The following is a 19,164-nucleotide window of genomic DNA, read 5'->3' as shown; positions in this document are numbered from 1 at the left end:
GGTGGCCTGGAGGCCACCGTAGCGCAGAGGTTAGCATGTCCGTCTACGACGCTAAACGCTTGGGTTCGAATCCTGGCGAGACCATCAGAAAAAATTTTCATTGTTGGTTTTCCCCTCGTAATTCTGGCAACAGAGGTACTATGCTATGTAAAACTTCTCTCCAAAGAGGTATTGCACTGCGGTACGCCGTTCAGACTCGGCTATAAAAAGGAGGCCCCTTATCATTGTGAGAAGTTTGCCTCTGTTCTTTAGTGGAATGTTCATGGGCAAAATTTTCAATTTACTTTATCATTGAGCTTAATCTTGAATCTGACAGAACTCATAGATATGAGGAAAGTTTACGCTGTTTCATTTCAGATTTAATAAATTTTTGCTATGCTTTTCTCTGAATAGATGACGATCTTAAACCATACAATATTCAGCCGAAATCTCATAAATGGAAAATCAAATTTTGAAAAAAATTTCTTTGAAAAACTGGAACTTACATTCTTTACAAAAATGTAATTAACCCAAAATTCTTCTTTGAGCAAAACTGCTTTTGTAAGTATTTTTAAAAATAATTTGTGGCGAGCTATTTTTTAAACTTTGGCAACTCTGCTTATAATCCCACTACGCTGCCACTACCACTATTTTGCAGTTTTGGAAAATTTTTGGTGATAGTGTATCATTGTTTTGTTTTTCACGCTTCTTTTTTGTATATGGAGGCAATGACGAAAGCTTTGGTTGGAGTAGATTTCTGGAAAAAAACAAACATTACTCCAAATAATTGCCAAGCTAAGATTTCACAATTTCAAGCACGTATCGCAGCCAGCTGAGTGCATGATGTGTTTTCGTCCCAATGAGCTTTGTTGATTGCAGAGTACTAAAGATTTTTGTTTTATTTTTGAATTTAATGCAATACTTGAATGTGTTGAAAGAAGAAAGTTCATGAAATGACTTAAAAATTAAAATAAATGCTTTTAATGGCTGTAATAAATTTTGGCAAAAACTAAAGGGGGGGCAAATGAGTGAAACAAAAAATGTGGCATATCACGAGAGGCTGGATAATATGCTGCCAAACCAAGTATGGCCCCAATCGGTTCATAACTTACTTACTTTTCCTCGAACTTGACAAATCCGTTCCATGGCGGAGGGTATATAAGATTCGGCCGGACAGAGCACGCTTTTACGTGTTTTTATACCCACCACCGAAGAATGGGGGTATATTCATTCGGTTTGCAACACATCGAAATTTCCATTTGCGACCCAATAAAGTATATATATTCTTGATCAGCTTAAAAATCTTAGACGATCTAGCCATGCACATCTGTCTGTTGAAATCATGCTACATTCTTTAAAAATAGAGCTATTGAGCTGAAAATTTGCACAGATTCTTTTTTTTTTTTGTCCATAGACAGGTTAAATTTGAAGATGGGATATATCGGACTTTATCTTAATATAGCCCCATATAGATCGGTCTCCCGATTTGAGGTTTTAGGCCCATTAAACCTATATTTATTATCCGATTTCGATTTCGCTGAAATTGGGGACAGTGAGTTGTGTTAGGTCTTCTTCAATATGGCCCAGATCGGTCCAGATTGGGAGATAGCTGCCTATAGACCGATCTCTAGATTTAAGGTCTTGGGCCCATAAAAGGCGCATTTATTGTCCGATATCGCCGAAATTAGGGACAGCGAGTTGTGTTTAGGCCCTTCGACATCTTTCTTCAATTTGGCTCAGATCGGTTCAGATTTGGATATAGCTGCCATATAGACCGATCTTCCGATTTAAAGTCTTAGGTTCCTAAAAAGCGTATTTATTGTCCGATTTCGCTGAAATTTGGGGCTGTGAGTTATATTAGGCCCCTTCACATTCTTGTTTTATTTGGCTTGGATCGGTGCAGATTTGGATATAGCTGTCATAAAGACCCATCTCTTGATTAAAGGTCTTGGGCCCATAATAGACGCATGTATTGTCCAATTTCTCAAAAATTTGGTATAGCGAATTGTGTTAGGCTCTTCGACATCCCTGTTTACTACGGCTTGGATCAGTTCAGATTGGGATATAGCTGCTATATATACCCATCTCCTGATTTAAGGTTTTAGACCCATCAAAGGTGAATTTATTAACAGAGTTCGCAGAAGTTAGGCCAAATGAATTGCGTTAGGCCCTTCGACATTCGTACTGATTGCCCTTTTACTTGTTGTTCCCTCCACCATAGGATGGGTATATACTTATTGCGTCATTCTGTTTGTAACTACTCGAAATATTCGTCTTAGACCCCATAAAGTATATATACTCTTGATCGTCATGACATTTTAAGTCGATCTAGCTATGTCCGTTCGTCCGTCCGTCCGTCCGTCTGTCTGTCGAAAGCATGCTAACTTTCGAGGAGGTAAAGCTAGCCGCTTGAAATTTTGCACAAATACTTCTTAATGACGTAGGTCGGTTAGGATTGTAAATGGGCCATATCGGTCTATGTTTTGATATATCTGCCATATAAACCGATCTTGGATCTTGACTTCTTGAGCCACTAGAGTGCGCAATTCTTATCCGATTGGGATGAAATTTTGCACGAAGTATTTTGATATGATGTCCAACAACTGTGCAAAGTAGGGTTAAAATCGGTTCGTAACCTGATATAGCTCTCATAAAAACAGATCTTGGGACTTGACTTCTTGAGCTTCTAGAGTGCGCAATTCTTATCCGATTGGAATGAATTTTTGCACGACGTGTTTTTTTATGATATCCAATAGCTGTGCCAAGTATGGTTCAAATCAGTCCATAACCTGATATAGCTGTCATATAAACCGATCTGGGGTTTTGACTTCTTGAGCCTCTAAAGGGCGCAATTCTTATCCGATTGGAATAATATTTTGCACGAAGTATTTTGTTATGATATCCAAGAACTGTGCTAAGTATGGTTCAAATCGGTTCATAACATGATATAGCTCTCATATAAACAGATCTGGGGACTTGACTTCTTGAGCCTCTAAAGGGCGCAATTCTTATCCGATTGGAATAATATTTTGCAAGAAGTATTTTCTTATGATATCCAACAACTGTGCTAAGTATGGTTCAAATCGGTTCATAACATGATATAGCTCTCATATAAACAGATCTGGGGACTTGACTTCTTGAGCTTCTAGAGGGCGTAATTCTTATCCTATTTGGCTGAAATTTTGCATGACGTATTTTATTCTTACTTTCAACAACTGTGTCAAATAAAGTTCAAATCGGTTCATAACCTGATATAGTTGGCATAAAAACCGATCTGGGATCTTGACTTCTTGAGCCTCTAGAGGTCGCAATTATTATCCGTTTTGCCTGAAATTTTGTACGACGGATCCTCTCATGACCATCAGCATACGTGTATATTATGGTCTGAATCGGTCTTTAGCCCGATACAGCTTCCATATAAATCGATCTCTCTATTTTACTTCTTGAGCCCCCAAAGGCCGCAATTCTTATTCGAATTGGCTGACATTTTACACATAATTTAATTGTAGTCCAAACCGGACCATATCTTGATATCCCTCTAATAGCAGAGCAAATCTTTTCTTATATCCTTTTTCGCCTAAGAAGAGAAAAGGGAAGGGAAAAGAACTCGACAAATGCGATCCATGGTGGAGGGTATATAAGATTCGGTCCGGCTGAACTTGGAACTTTTTTACTTGTTTTTTTTTTAATTTCTCTATTTTTCAGCTGTATTTTAAGATTGATTTTTCTCATTAATTACCTGCCATTAAAATTATTTCGAATCATTTACTTTTTTAACACATTTCAGACCATGACCCCTTCTTGGCCTCTAAGCTCTCAATACAAATTAAAAAAAAAACACTACATAATTAACCTTTTTTCACACTTTAGGTGTAAAAAAGACAATCATAAAAATAATAAATTAAATAAAGACCCACCCATTTTGCCATGCCATGCCAATCTGGACTGACTGTCACAAAAAACTATTAAAATCATGACTCTAAATCTATAAAATAATAATATTTTAACATATATTGAACATAAAATATCGAAATCATTTAACAATAGACATTTTTGTTAACATCTCAACATCAACAAGAAAAAAAAAACACCAACTTGCGAACAGCATGTTTCGATGATAACAAGAAAAAAAATATGTGTGAAAAAAATCAATAAAAAAATAAATAATAGGCGATGAGAAATGAAATCCATAAGAAACCATTAAAAGTTTAGAGTAGAGTTAAATGGTTAGAAACAAATCGCATTGCTTTAACAAACTGACCTTAGACACTTCGTTGGGGGGTATGTAAGAGAGATAACGATGACCAAACATGAACACATTACTGGTTAAAGGTAGAAAAAAGCAACAAATATGAAAAAAAAAAAACAAAAAACGGACAAGAGGAGAGACGGACAGACAGAAAAAAAAACAGATAGATGAGCTAGAAGATATAGAGACCGACATAAAAACGGTCTGTTGGACATTAAGACAGGCACTGACAACTTTGTGATCTACGCCATGCTGTTTGGCTTATATTATCCAGCAAACTGTCCTCGATGTCGATACAGCTTCTGCAGAAATCGTTGCTTGCTAAATGTATCTTAACCGAATCGGGCCCGCTCCGCTGCGCCTTCTTGAACTCTCTAATATCTTTTTAGGATGGGGACACATCGCCCTTTGCCAGCCATTGTACCATTTGCCAGTCTATGACGCTGAACGCGTTCGAACCCTGGCGAGAACATCGGACAAAGCGGTGTTTATCCCCGCTTAATGTTGGCGACATTTACGAGGTACAATGCCATGCATGGCACTCGCCCTGAATGCACCATTTGCCAGTCTATGACGCTGAACGCGTTCGAATCCTGGCGAGAACATTGGACAAAGCGGTGTTTATCCCCTCTTAACGTTGGCGACGTTTGCGAGGTACAATGCCATCCATGGTTATTTAAAAGATTTTCCCCAAAGAGGTGTCGCACTGCGGGACGCCGTTCGGACTCGGCTATAAAAAGGTCCCCTGTCGTTGAGTTTAAACTTGAATCGGAAAGCACTCATTGATGTGTGAGCATTTGCCCCTTCTCAATTCCAGGGGGTAATGTTCGTCCTTAGGGTAATGTTATCATTAGGGGAGAAATGGCAAAAATTGCAAATTTTGCCCATGAACATTCCATTAAGGAACAGGGGGCAAACTTCTCACATGTCAATGAGTGCAGTCCGATTCAAGTTTAAGCACAATGATAAGGGGCCTCCCTTTTATAGCCGAGTCCGAACGGCGTGCCGCAGCACCTCTTTGGAGAGAAGTTTTACGTGGCATAGCACCTCACAAATGTTGCCAGCATTAGGAGGGGAAAACCACCACAGAAAATTTTTTTTTGATGGTCTCGCCAGGATTTGAACCCAGGCGTTCAGTGTCATAGGCGGACCTCTGTGGCACCTCAGACATTTTGACTCAAATATGGACATCAAATTCGTGCTGCACTTCCAAATCCCTTTAATTTAAGCCCCATATTGCCATGGCGGGTAAAAATGAACCGTCTGGAGGGTGTTTTTGGGGCTGGGGCGGCCACCGGCACAAATTCGTTCTTTATTCCCAACGGAAATGAAGTTCAGTTTAGAGAGTGCTTTGGGGCGCACCCCAAAACACTTGGCTCCAAAATTATAAATCAAATTCGTTTTCTACACCCAAATACCTTTCATTTGAGTCCCATATTGTCAAATAACCCATTTGAGGTATCTTTAGGAGGGAAAAGCGCCACCTAGACTTGAACGCAAATTTTAATGTCATATTCGTAATCTACTCCCTAATACCTTTCATTTGAGTCCCATATAGCCATAGTCGGCAAATATGCCCATTTGGAGGTATTTGGGTGTGGGCGACCTCCCATTACTTGGACCTAATATTTTATGCCATATATGTAATCTACTGCCTAAAACTTTACAATTGAGTCCCATATTGACATGAACTTTGAATATATATGTTTAGAGAAGTTTTAGGGTTGGGGTGTCCCAATGGGTACTTACGCTCAAATTTTAATACCATATTCGTATTCTACTCTCCAATGCCTTTCATTTGATACCTATGTTGTCTCGATCGGTCCATTTTTGATTTTGGGTTGTGATTTTAGCATAAGGGGAAGGGTCCGTCCCCCTTCCGATACCGAAAAATTATATAGCCTATGTTTTCTTATAGACTAACCTACACAATATGCAAATATTTCGAGAAAATCAGTTCTACCACTTTTCAGTTTTCCAGAAATGAATGTCCAATACGTCTGTTTGGGGGAGTTTTGGGGATGGGGCGGCCCGATGGGTACTTAGGCTCAAATTTTAATACCATATGCGTAATCTACTCTCCAATGCTTTTCATTTGATACCTATATTGTCCTGATCGGCCCACTTTTGATTTGGCTTACGTTTTTGGCATAAGGGGGAGGGTTCGTCCCCCTTCCGATACCGAAAAATTATATAACCTTTGTTTCCTTCCAGACCAACCTACATAATATGCAAATATTTCGAGAAAATCTGTTCTGCCATTTTTCAGTCTATACGGAACACTAACCAGTCCCATATATCCGTGATTGGCTAATGTGCCTATTTTGGGCGTTTTTGTGGGGTGAGGTGACCTTATATACTTTGACATGAATTTATATGCTAGATTCGTTATCTACTCAAGCATACTTTTCATTTGATACCCATATTGTTCCTATCGGTCTACTTTTGATTTTGGGTTGTGTTTTTGCCATAAGGGGGAGGGTCCGTCCCCCTTCCGATACCGAAAAATTATATAGCCTATGTTTCCTTCCAGACCAACCTACACAATATGCGAAAATTTCGAGAAAATCGGTTCTGACATTTTTCAGTCTATACGGAACAATCTAACCGAGTCCCATTTTGGGCGTTTTTGTGGGGGTGGGGTGACCTCCTATACTTCGACATGAATTTGTATGCCAGATTCGTTATCTACTCCCGCATACTTTTCATTTGATACCCATATTGTCTTTATCGGTTCACTTTTGATTTTGGGTTGTGTTTTTGGGGTAACGGTGGAGGGTCCGCCCCCTTCCGATATCAATAAATTATAAAGCCTATTCCTACTTCCTGACCATATTCGTAATCTACTCCCGAATATCTTTCATTTGAGTCCCATATTGTCATGATCGTCAAATAGACCTATTTTAAGGTATTTTGGGACTGGGAGGCCCCCCAGGAACTTGGACCCAATTTCCAATACCAAATTCGTAGTCTACTTTTGAATACCTTTCATTTGAATCCCATAGTGTCCCGATCGGTCCACTTTCATTTTTGGGTAGGGCTTTTGTGGTAAGGGGGAGGGTCCGCCCCCTCCCGATATCACTGTCTTATCGGAAAATATGCTGACAGACTGCAGGTTGCCAGCAACGAGTTTTGCAGAAGCTGTGAGGACATCTAAGAAGAAGAGACTATACAACACCTTCTGTGTGTGTGTCCCGCACTAGCAGTCAGAAGGAGTTCCTCTTTAGGTTCTCATTTCTTTGAGAACCTGCCTGATTTAGCGGTTGTGAAAGTTTGCAAAGTTGTTGGGCTTAGCAAGCGATCTGGATGGTTCAACGGTAGTAACTAGAAGGCATCTTTCTTCTGTCTCTGTGATATCACAATGGACGAAAACGTCTAAGTGAGTCTGATGGAAGACTGCCACTTTAACCGAACCTAAGCTAACAGAATCCATGGTTGTGGGTAGCCTAGATTCAGTACGGCCTAACTTAGCATGTGTTGTCTTGAATTATGAATTGTTTATTAAAATTTTTATTCCCAACACCGTCAGTCCTTCCGTTTGCAACACATCGAAACATCAATTTCCGACCCTACAAAGTATATATACAGGGTGGCTGATGAATATTGCTACAATGATGAATATTGCTACATTTTTTTTTCGGTGTATGGAATACATTTTTCTTTTATTCATGTTAAATTAAATTATTAAATTAATTATTAAATTATTATTAATTAAATTAATTAATTAATTAATTAAATTAATTATTAAATTATTATTATTAAATAGAAAAAAAGTTATTACATTTTTTTTTGGTAGCGGCTTTCATCAGCCACCCTGTATATAGGATCGTCGTAAAATTCTAAGACGATTTAACGATGTCCGTGTGTCTGTCCATCCGTCTGTTGTAATCACTCTAAAGCCTTCAAAAATTGAGATATTGAGCTGAAATTTGGCAGAGATACGTCTTTTTGATGCACGCTGGTTAAGTTCGTGAACGGGCCAAGTCGGACCATATTTGGATATAGCTGCTATATAGACCGATCTGCTGATAAAGGGTCTAATGCCTATAAATGCTTTATTTTTTATCCGATTTTACAGTGAAACAGTGGGTTATTTTAAGCTTCCTGAGACCTGACCTAAATATGGTTCAGATCGGACTATATTTAGATGTAGCTGTCATATAGACCGATCACCCGATAAAGGGTGTAAAGCCCATAAAAGTTTTACTTTTTATCCGATTTCGCTGAAATTGGAAACTGCGAGTAACTTTAGGCCTCCCAACATAGGACCCAAATATGGTTCAGATTGGACTATATTCAGATATAGCTGGCATATAGGCCGATCTCCCGATAAAGGGTCTGAAGCCCATTAAAGCTTTTTTTTAACCGATTTCTCTGAAATTTGAAACAGTGAGTTATTTTAAGCCTCCCGATATCTGATCCAAATATAGATTTAATCGGAATTAATTTTGATGTAGCTGCCACATAGACCGATCTCCCGATAAAGGGTCTGAAGCCCATAAAAGCTTTTTTTTAACCGATTTCTCTGAAATTTGAAACAGTGAGTTATTTTAAGCCTCCCGATATCTGATCCAAATATAGATTTAATCGGAATTAATTTAGATGTAGCTGCCACATAGGCCGATCTCCCGATAATGGGTCTGAAGCCCATAAAAGCTTTACTTTTTATCCGATTTCGCTGAAATTTCAAACAGTACGTAGGTTAAGGCCTCACAACAATGGACCCGAATATGGATCTGATCGGACTATATTATGATATAGCTGATCACCCGATAAAGGGTCTGAAGCCCATAAAAGCTTTACTTTTTATCCGATTTCCCTGGAATTTATGAGAGTGAGTAATTTTGGATCTCCCGACATCTTACTGAAATATGGTTCAGATCGGACTATATTTAGATATAGCGGCCATACAGACCCATCTCCCGATAATGGGTCTGAAGCCCATAAAAGCTTTTTATACCCTCCACCATAGGATGGGGGTATACTAATTTCGTCATTCTGTTTGTAACACCTCGAAATATGCGCTTAAGACCCCATAAAGTATATATATTCTTGATCGTCATGTCATTTTAAGTCGATCTAGCCAGGTCCGTCTGTCCATCCGTCCGTTCGTCTGTCTGTCGAAAGCACGCTAACTTTCGAAGGAGTAGAGCTAGCCACTTGAAATTTTGCATAAATTCTTGTTATTAGTGTAGGTCGGTTGGGATTGTAAATGGGCTATATCGGTCTACGTTTTCATATAGCCGCCATATAAACCGCTCTGGGATCTTGACTGCTTGAGCCTAGAGGGCACAATTCTTATCCGATTCGGCTGAAATTTAGTATGTGGTTTTTTATTATGACTTCTTACAACTCTGCTGAGTATGGTTGAAATCGGTCCATAACCTGATATAGCTGCCATATAAACCTATCTGGGGTCTTGACTTCTTGAGCGTCTAGAGTGCGCAATTCGTATCCGATATGGCTGAAATTTTGCACGACGTGTTTTGTTATGACTTTCAACAACTGTGTTAAGAATAATTCAAATCGGTCCATAATCTGATATAGCTGCCATATAAACCGATCTGCGATCTTGACTTCTTGAGCCACTTGAGGGCGCAATTATTATTCGATTTGGCTGAAATTTTGCATGAAGTGGTTTGTTATGACTTCCAATAACTGTGCTGTGTATGGTGCAAATCGGTCCATAATCTGATACAGCTGCCATATAAACTGATCTGGGGTCTTGACTTCTCGAGCCACTAGAGGGCACAATTGTTATCCGATTTAGCTGAAATTTTGCATGAGGTGTTTTGTTATGACTTCCAACAACTGTATTAAGAATGGTTGAAATCGGTCCATAACCTGATATAGCTGCCATATAAACCGATCTAGGATCTTGACTTCTTTAGCCGCTGGAGGGCGCAATTCTCACCCGAATTGGCTGAAATTTTGCATGAGGTGTTTTGATATGACGTCCAAAAACTGTGATGAGTATGGCGCAAATCGGAACATAACCAGATATTGCTGCCATATAAACCGATCTGGGATATTGACTTCTTGAGCCTCTAGAGAGCGCAATTATAACCCGATTTGGCTGACATTTTGTACAACGGCTTCTTCCAAGGCTTTCAACATACGTGTGCAATATGGTTTGAATTGATCTATAGCTTGATACAGCAACCATATAAACCGGTCTCCCGATTTTGCTTCTTGAGCCGCGAATCGGACTATAACTTGTTTTAATTTGAGTTATTCACATATATCCCCCCAATTTGTATGACCACCAAACTTTCTTTGCCACCGCACATCTATCAATAGACAATGCAAATAATATTATGTAAATATTTATATGAGATGACCTCAAGTGGTTTTATGATTTTTATTTATTGCTTTTAGGCTTCCAAATAATAAAAAAAACAACAAACAAAAACCAAAAACTTTACCATCAGGCGGAAATTAATCAGCATCAATAGTGTTTTTTTTTTTCTTTTTGGTTTTTTTCTTTCCATGAAATATAAAAATTAACACATATTTTTTCTGGGAAGGCACAGACCACTGATATCATTATTCCCCACAAAACGAATTGTCTTCAGGGCGCAAAGTGTTTATATCAATCAATTTGTGGTTTTTTCAATTTGTTTTGTTTTTTTTTCTGTATTGGTTACTCATTTCGCTTTTTCGAAAAATTCAATGACTTGCCTTACTAATTCAAATTTTGATCAAACAAACGGTATTTTGTTGTGTAGTCCCTCTTATTGTCGCTATAAATATTTTGCGTTTTTGTATATTTTCATTATTTAAACAACTGCTTGATTTTAGGGTCTTTCATTGCAAAAGATTCATTCCTGTGGGAAAAATTGTTCACAATAATATTTGTTATTGTCTTATTACATTTTTGAATTTAACATTAAACATGCCAGGGTGATTATCATAAACAAAATTTCGTTATTGGCCATATGCCAAAGAAAATTTTGCAAAGATTTTCTCTTAGAAATATTTCAAAAAAAAAAAATCAAAATTTTAATGAATTAAAGCTAAGAGATTGATTGAGGAAGGCATATTTCAGAGTGAAAGGTATGTGGGATTCACAATAGAACACTTTATTTATATACAAAACGTATAGAATAGGGGTGAGACAAAGGCATCGAATTTAGTGTGAAATTTTCCCACTGGCAAAGAGAATTTTTTGTGTGCAATGTTCCCATAGGGATCTGGCAAAGAAAATTCTTTATTTTGAAATAAATCATATCTTGTCGAATTTATTTTTATTTATAAATTTCTTAATTTGTGTATAGATTATCGTCAGTAATGATTTTCGTGTCTTCGAACAGCAGTAAATTATTAATGCCAGAAAATGAGAAAAACGACCTTGAGTAAGGATGACCAAAGAAGAAATATGTTTTAAGAATGCGAGTATATTAAGGAAAGTTAGAAGGTCAAAGAAAACAAGTAAAAAGGCGTTAAATTCGGCCGGGCCGACCTTTGGATACCCACCACCTCGGGTATGTATGTAAACCACCTTTCATCAAAATCCGTTGAAAATTGCATACCTAATGTCTTAAAGCAGTTATATCGAAATATGATCCGATTTGGACCAAATACTAACAAGTACAAGTCATTGTTCAATTGTGTATAACAAAATAGTGCTCTTTTAAGTAAATTTAAAATAAACGACACGGATGTCGAAAAGCCAAACATAAGTCACTGTGTCAAATTTTAGTGAAATCAGATTATACATGCGCCTTTTATGTGGCCAAGACTTTAAATCGAGATATCGGTCTATATGGCAGCTATATGCAAATCTTGATCGATCCAGACCAAATTGCAAAAGTATGTGGAGGGGCTTAACTTAACTCTCTGTCCCAAATTTTGGCAACATGGGACAATAAATGCGCCTTTTATGGGCCCAAAACCTTAAATCGAGAGATCGGTCTATATGGCAGCTATATCCAAATCTGAACCGATCTGAGTGAAATTGAAGAAGGACGTCGAATAGCCTAACACAACTTACTGTCCCAAATTGTGGCGACATAGGACAATAAATGCGCTTTTTACAGCCCCACAACCTAAAACCGAGAGATCGGTCTATATGACAGCTATATCCAAACCTGGACCGATCTGTGACATAATGCTGAAGTATGTCAAGGGGTTCAACTTAACTCACTGTCCCAAATTTCGGCGACATCGGACAATAAATGCGCCTTTTATGGACCTAAAAGCTTAAATCGAGGGATCGGTCTATATGGCAGCTATATTCAAATCTGATCCGATCAGGGCCAAATTGAAAAGAGATGTGAAAGGACCTAAGATAACTTACTGTCCCAAATTTCAACAAAATCGGATAATGAATATGGCTTTTATGGGTCTAAGACCCTAAATCGGAGGATCGGTCTATGTGGCAGCTATATCCAAATCTGAACCAATCTGAGCCAAATTAACGAAGGGTGTTGAAGGGTCTAACACAACTCACTGTCCCAAATTTCAGCAAAATCGGATAAAAAATGTGACTTTTATAGGCCTAAGAGCCTAAATCGGAGGATCGGTCTATATGGCAGCTCTATCCAAATCTGCACCGATCTCAGCCAAATTGAATGTGGGTTTTATGGGCCTAAAACCCTAAATCGGCGGATCAGTCTAAATGGGGGCTATATCCAAATCTGGACCTATCTGAGCCAAATTGAAGGAGGATGTCGAAGGCCCTAACACAATTCACTGTCTCAAATTTTGGTAAAATTGGATAATGAATGTGGGTTTTATGGGCCTAAACCCCTAAATCGGCGGATCGGTCTATATGGGGGCTATATCAAGATATTGTCCGATATAGCCCATCTTGGAACTTAACCTGCTTATGAACAAAAAAAGAATCTGTGTAAAGTTTTAGCTCAATATTTCTAATTTTGAAGACTGTAGCGTTATTTCAACAGACAGACGGACGGACATGTCTAGATCGTCTTAGATTTTTACGCTGATCAAGAATATATACTTTATAGGGTCGGAAATTGATATTTCGATTTGTTGCAAACGGAATGACAAAATTAATATACCCCTATCCTTCGTGGTGGGTATAACAATGGTGGAAAAATAAGAATGTCTTAAATCCATTATCGTAGTCCGAATATTCTTCCTTCAACCATTTATCTGTACTTTTATTCAACTATCCTTCTATAGATCTGTACCTCTTCCTTTCTGTCTACTAGCTGACCATCTGTCTCTCTGTCAAGCCATCCATCTGTCTCTCTGTCAAGCCAATTTGTCTGTCTACCCTCTTCTTTTCATTTCATTTTCCATTCTACCAACCTCCAGGACATCCATCTGATTGTCTTTCCGTTTACCAGCCAATTCATCTGTTTGTCCATTTTACACTGTCAACAATCTGTCTGTCCGTCTTTTTATACCCTCCATTAAAGATTGGTGGTGTACTTATTTCGTCATTACGTTTGTAACACATTGATCTGAGACCCAATAAAATTTATTCTTGATAGTCTTGATATTTTAAATCGATTTAGTCATGTCCCTTCGTCTGTCTGGCAAAAGCACGCTAACTTTCGAACGAGTAAAGCTAGGCGCTTAAAATCTTTTTCTTTATATTAACCAGTAAGAAAAGGCAAAAGTCGGGCGGAACAGACAATGTAATACCAAAAATGTGGATTCTACAGCCTTAAAAGACCATATCGGATGGAAGATATATATGTTGGAGCTATGTCTAAATCTAAACCGATTTTTATGAAATTTTGAACACGTATTGGGACGTCAAATAAAACATCTCATGCAAAATTTTATAAAGATCGGACTAAAATTGCGGCTTCTAAAATCTTCAAGGACCATATCGGATGAAAGATATATATGGGAGCTATGTCTAAATCTGAACCGATTTTTATGATATCTTGCACACGTATTAGGACGTCAAATTAAACATCTCTTGCAAAATTTTATAAAGATCGGTCTAAAATTGTGGCCTCTATAGCCTTAAAAGTCCATATAGTAAGGAAGGGAGTTATATCTAAATCTGAACCGATTTTGTTAAAAATCAATTGCGTTCGTCCTTGGACCAAAAAAGTGACTTGTGCAAAAGTTTGTGACAGCCGGACATCAAATGTGACTAAGGTACAGATTGCAAAAATATATGGACAGACAGACGGACGGACCGACGGACATATCTAAATCGAACCAGGAGGTGGTTCTAAGCCGATTGGTATACTTAACAAATTAAATTATTGCAGTAAGGGGGCGGACCCTCCGTCTTACCGCCATTTTTAAAAACGCCAGATCTCGGAGATGGGTACACCGATTTAGGCGAAAGTTAGCAGTTGGTACCCCATAAACACGAAACTGGTATAAAATGTTGGGGTCGAATAACCTGCAGGGACGCCCCATCCCAAAATCCACCCGAACGGACAAATTTACCGATTAGGACAATATGGGTATAAAATGAAAGGTATTTAAGAGTAGAGTACGAACTTGGCATAAAAATGTCACACTAAGTGTCGGGGGGTCCCCAATATGGGTATAAAATGAAAGGTATTTAAGAGTAGAGTACGAACTTTGCAAAAAATGTCACACTAAGTGTTGGTGGGTCCCCCACCCCTAAAGACACCACTCAACAGGACAGTTTTACTCTGGGCTTTGGGCAATAGAGATTTCGAATGAAAGGTATTTAAAAGTACAATAGAATACAAATCTGACATCAAAATGTATTTCTTAGTGTCTGAGGGGCCTCCCAAAACCAACCAGCAGGACATATTTACCGATTGAGACAATGTGGCACTCAAATGATAGGTATTTGGGAGAATGTTATTAAAAATTGGGTCCAAGTACCTAAAAAGCAGCCCCGGGCCCAAAAGTAGCGCCCAAAACCAAAAGTGGACCGAGTATGATTATGACATAGAGTAGGAATATAATATTTAAAATTGGATCCAAGTACCCAGAGAGCCGTCCCAAACCCAAAACTACCCCAAAGTTACAGCTAAAAATCAAAGTAGACCGATCGTGACAATATGGGATTCAAATAAAAGGTTTTCGGGAGTAGAATACGAATATGGTGTCAAAAATTGGATCCAAGTACCTAGGGCGTCGCCCCAATAGTACCGCGCAAAATAAAAAGCACGCCGATCGGGACAATTTAGGACCCCAATGAAAGGTATTTGAGAGTAGAGTATGAATATGATATTAAAAAATCGATCCAAGTATCTTGAGAGCCGTCCCAAGCCTAAAACCGCCCAAAATCAAAGTGGACCCATCGGGATAATATGGGACTCAAATGAAAGGTATTCGGGAGTGGAATACGAAAATGATGTCAAAAATTCAATACAAGTACCTACGGTGCTAGCCCAAGCCCAAAACCGCATCAAAAGTACCGCCCAAAATCAAAAGTGCATCGATCGGGACGATATGGGACTCCAATGAAAGGTATTTGAGAGTAAAGTACGAATGTGTTTATCGTATATTAAAAATTGGGTGTAATTGCAAGTGGCCCGTTCCACAACCAAAATCGTCCCAAGTGGGCATATTAGACCATCACGACGATTATGGGACTCAAATTAAAGCTTTACGGGAGAAGATTACGAATATGGTATTAAAAATGAGGTTCAAAACACCATCCAAAATGTGAATATTTGTCATTCATGGCGATATGGGATTCAATAAAAGGAATTTGGTAGTAAAACAAATTGTGCTGGGGAGATACATAAGTTAGTAAGTAAGAAACCAATTTTTGCGTGGTGCAAATGAAGGTGCAGCAGAGGCGGCCGAGTACAGCTAGTATAAATATAAAAGACAATTTGTATTTGTTTGTTTGTCTGTTCCGTATACACCCAGTTTGTCTGTTCCGTAGACACCCGGTATTGATAGTAAAGCAACATAGTATGGTAGAAAAACAATACCGGGTGATATGGATGAAACATAACACGATTAGTACCATTTGATACTGGCCTTATTACCGAACTGGTATTGGTTTTAATACCAATTTACGCACTCAAATTGCATTAAATTTTTTTTTATTTATTTAACAAATATGTTACAATGGCTTCAATATTTTAAGTCAAAGCTCAACAACACTTCTGGCGCGACGACAAGAACACAAATGTGACACCGTTAAGTCTTAATAGCCTCCCTTGTCTGGTATTGAAATGATACCAAATGGTATTAAAAATCTTTGCCAATGATGTGAATAAAATATATATAGGTTAGTAAGTAAGAAACTTATTTTTGCGTGGTGCAAATGAAGGTGCAGCAGAGGCGGCCGAGTATAGCTAGTATAAATATCAAAGTCAATTTGTGTTTGTTTGTTTCTCTGTTCCGTATACACCCAGAGAAAAGTTGATACCTAACGTGCTCATTTCAATACCATACGTGCTCATTTCAGTACCATACGGTATTGACAGTAAAGCAACATAGTATGGTAGAAAAACAATACCGGGTGATATGGATGAAACATAAAACGATTAGTACCATTTGGTACTGGCCTTATTACCGAACTGGTATTGGTTTTCATACCAATTTACGCACTCAAATTGCATTCAAACATTTTTTTTTATTTATTTAACAAATATGTTATAATGGCGTCAATATTTTAAGTACAAAGCTCAACAACACTTCTGATGCGACGACATCTGGTATTGAAATGATACCACATGGTATTAAAAATCTCTGTCAATGACGTGAATAAAATAATACCAGGCGGTTTTGGAAAATTATCGTCATTTTCCTTTCAGTATAGACCCAAAAACAGCTAAACCAACTTTCTTGAAATTTTCACAGATGGTCCACAATCATCACGTGGTGAAAATAGGGTGCTACATTTTTTCATATCTGAAGGGTTGCGGCCTCTCTCTCTTACCATATATCATACTCAAAAGGTGGCGCGAAGCAAGTGAAATTTTGTATGCTCATTTTTAGTAACCTAAAACCAAAAATTTGGTATCCGAGTTTCGGATGGGATACCACAGGGGCCACCCCACCCCCAAAGCCCACGAAATACATTTATAGGCCAATCACAACAATATGGGACTCAAATGAAAAGTATTTGAGAGTAGATAAGTAACCGATATTCAATTGTGGGACCAAGTATTTGGGGGACCACCCATGCGGCTCAAATAAAAGGTATTTTCGAGTAGAACACGAATCTGATATACATATTCAGTGCCAAGCCACTCAGCGGCCGTACCATTCTCAAAACACCCCTCTAAACCTGACATTTTTGCCGACTATGAAAATATGGGGCTCAAATGAAAGATATTTGGGAGTAGAGCATGAATCTGATATCAACATTAGGGACGAACTGTCTAGGGGATATCCGCCCCCATAACAACCCCCAATTGGACGTAAGACAATTTTGTGCTCAAAGAGAGTGGAACACGATGTCGATAGTTTTTTCCGCAACACACCCCCTCTCTCCCCAACAGGACTTATTTACTTGCAATGGCAATATGGGGCTCAAGTCAAAGGTGTTTGGGAGTAGAATACGAATCTGATATCCAAATGTGGGACCAAGTATTTGTGGACCGTCCCTCCCCCAGAGAGGACAAGCTTACCGACCATGGATATATGGGGCTCAAATTAAAGGTTTTTGAGATTAGAAAACGAGTTTGATATCCAATTTGAGGGCCAATTGCTTGGGGAACGCCTCATCCCATAAACTTCCTTTAAACCAATGAATATGAGGCTTAAATAAATGATATTTGAGAGTAGAGCACGTTGCTGATATTTTTTCATAGTTAAGTGTCTGAGGCGCAGTGGAGCGGGCCGGGTTCAGCTAGTAGTACAAATGTTGCCAGCATTAGAAGGGGAAAACCACCGCTTAAAATTGTTTCTGATGGTCTCGCCAGGATACGAACCAAGTCGTTCAGCGTCATAGGCGGACATGCCAAACTCTGCGCTACGGTGGCCTCGATACATATGATGTGTTACAAACGAGGTGACTTCCTAAACCCTCCACCTTATTGTGTAGGGTAACCAAATTAAATTATGAAATGAACCCTCATGTTGTTTGTGAATTCCGACATGGATTATTACTTAAAATGAGTGTTCAATGTATTGTAATCGCATTTTTTTCTATTTCTGCTTAGTTTTAGGCGCCTTAAACACGCAAACATTTGGACTGGTTGCTCAAACTTTAATTTCCTTTTAACCATTCATATGGGAAATACCCAATAAAATACAATTTTAATTTTTTTTCTTAAATAAATCCCATGAAAAACTTGGTCTTTTTCATGATTGCCACAATGCATTTGCCACACACCAATGAATGCAGTCATACCCCCCAAAAGCTAAATGTGGCACTAAAACCAATGACTTACTGCCTTTTATACCTAAAATACAAGAATTTCAGTTCACCTCACACCAAACCTGCCATAAATTTGAGGCAAGCAGAGGCAAACTAAAACTTCATAAGAAAAAGTCAAAAGATGAATGAATTGTAATTTAATGGCAATGTTGTTGAGATTGAGCGTTGGAACTCCACATGAAGATGCTAAGGGAACTCCACATAACGATGATGATGATGATGATGATAATGATGATGGGAAGGGAAATAAAGAAGAATTTAATGTTGGAGGCAAGTCCTAAGCAATTTACCCAAGAAATGGGTAAGAAAAAACGAAAGAAGACCAAAAATAACACGCAGCAGTTACACAATCGTAAATCATCTTCAAATGCAATGCAATTTTCAATGATGACGTTACCACTGCATTCATCACGATGATGATTTAACAGGGGCGTATGAATGAAAATTGTTTACTTTCTCTCATTATTTAAAATTCTCCTATTTTGATAAGGTTTATGCAAAATCCAAAATTTTGCCCATTAACATTCCACTAAGGAACAGCGGTAAACTTCTCACATATCAATGAGGGCAGTCCGATTCAAGTTTAAGCTAAATGATAAGGGTCCGAGTCCGAACGGCGTGCCGCAATGCGACACCTCTTTGGAGAGAAGTTTTACATGGCATAGTACCACAC

General features: G+C 38.4%; 1 protein-coding gene across 6 annotated transcripts in view; it reads right to left on the bottom strand.

Moving 5' to 3' along the window:
• LOC106095360 (uncharacterized) overlaps positions 1 to 19,164 on the bottom strand; it is a 304,255-nt gene that overhangs the window by 28,345 nt on the left and 256,746 nt on the right. The gene's annotated exons all lie outside the window — the stretch shown is intronic.

The sequence above is a fragment of the Stomoxys calcitrans genome, chromosome 3, assembly GCF_963082655.1.
Source record: "Stomoxys calcitrans chromosome 3, idStoCalc2.1, whole genome shotgun sequence".
Taxonomy (NCBI): Eukaryota; Metazoa; Arthropoda; class Insecta; order Diptera; family Muscidae; genus Stomoxys; species Stomoxys calcitrans.
Note: the sequence above shows the minus strand (reverse complement) of the source record. Positions and strands in the feature narration are given on the sequence as shown.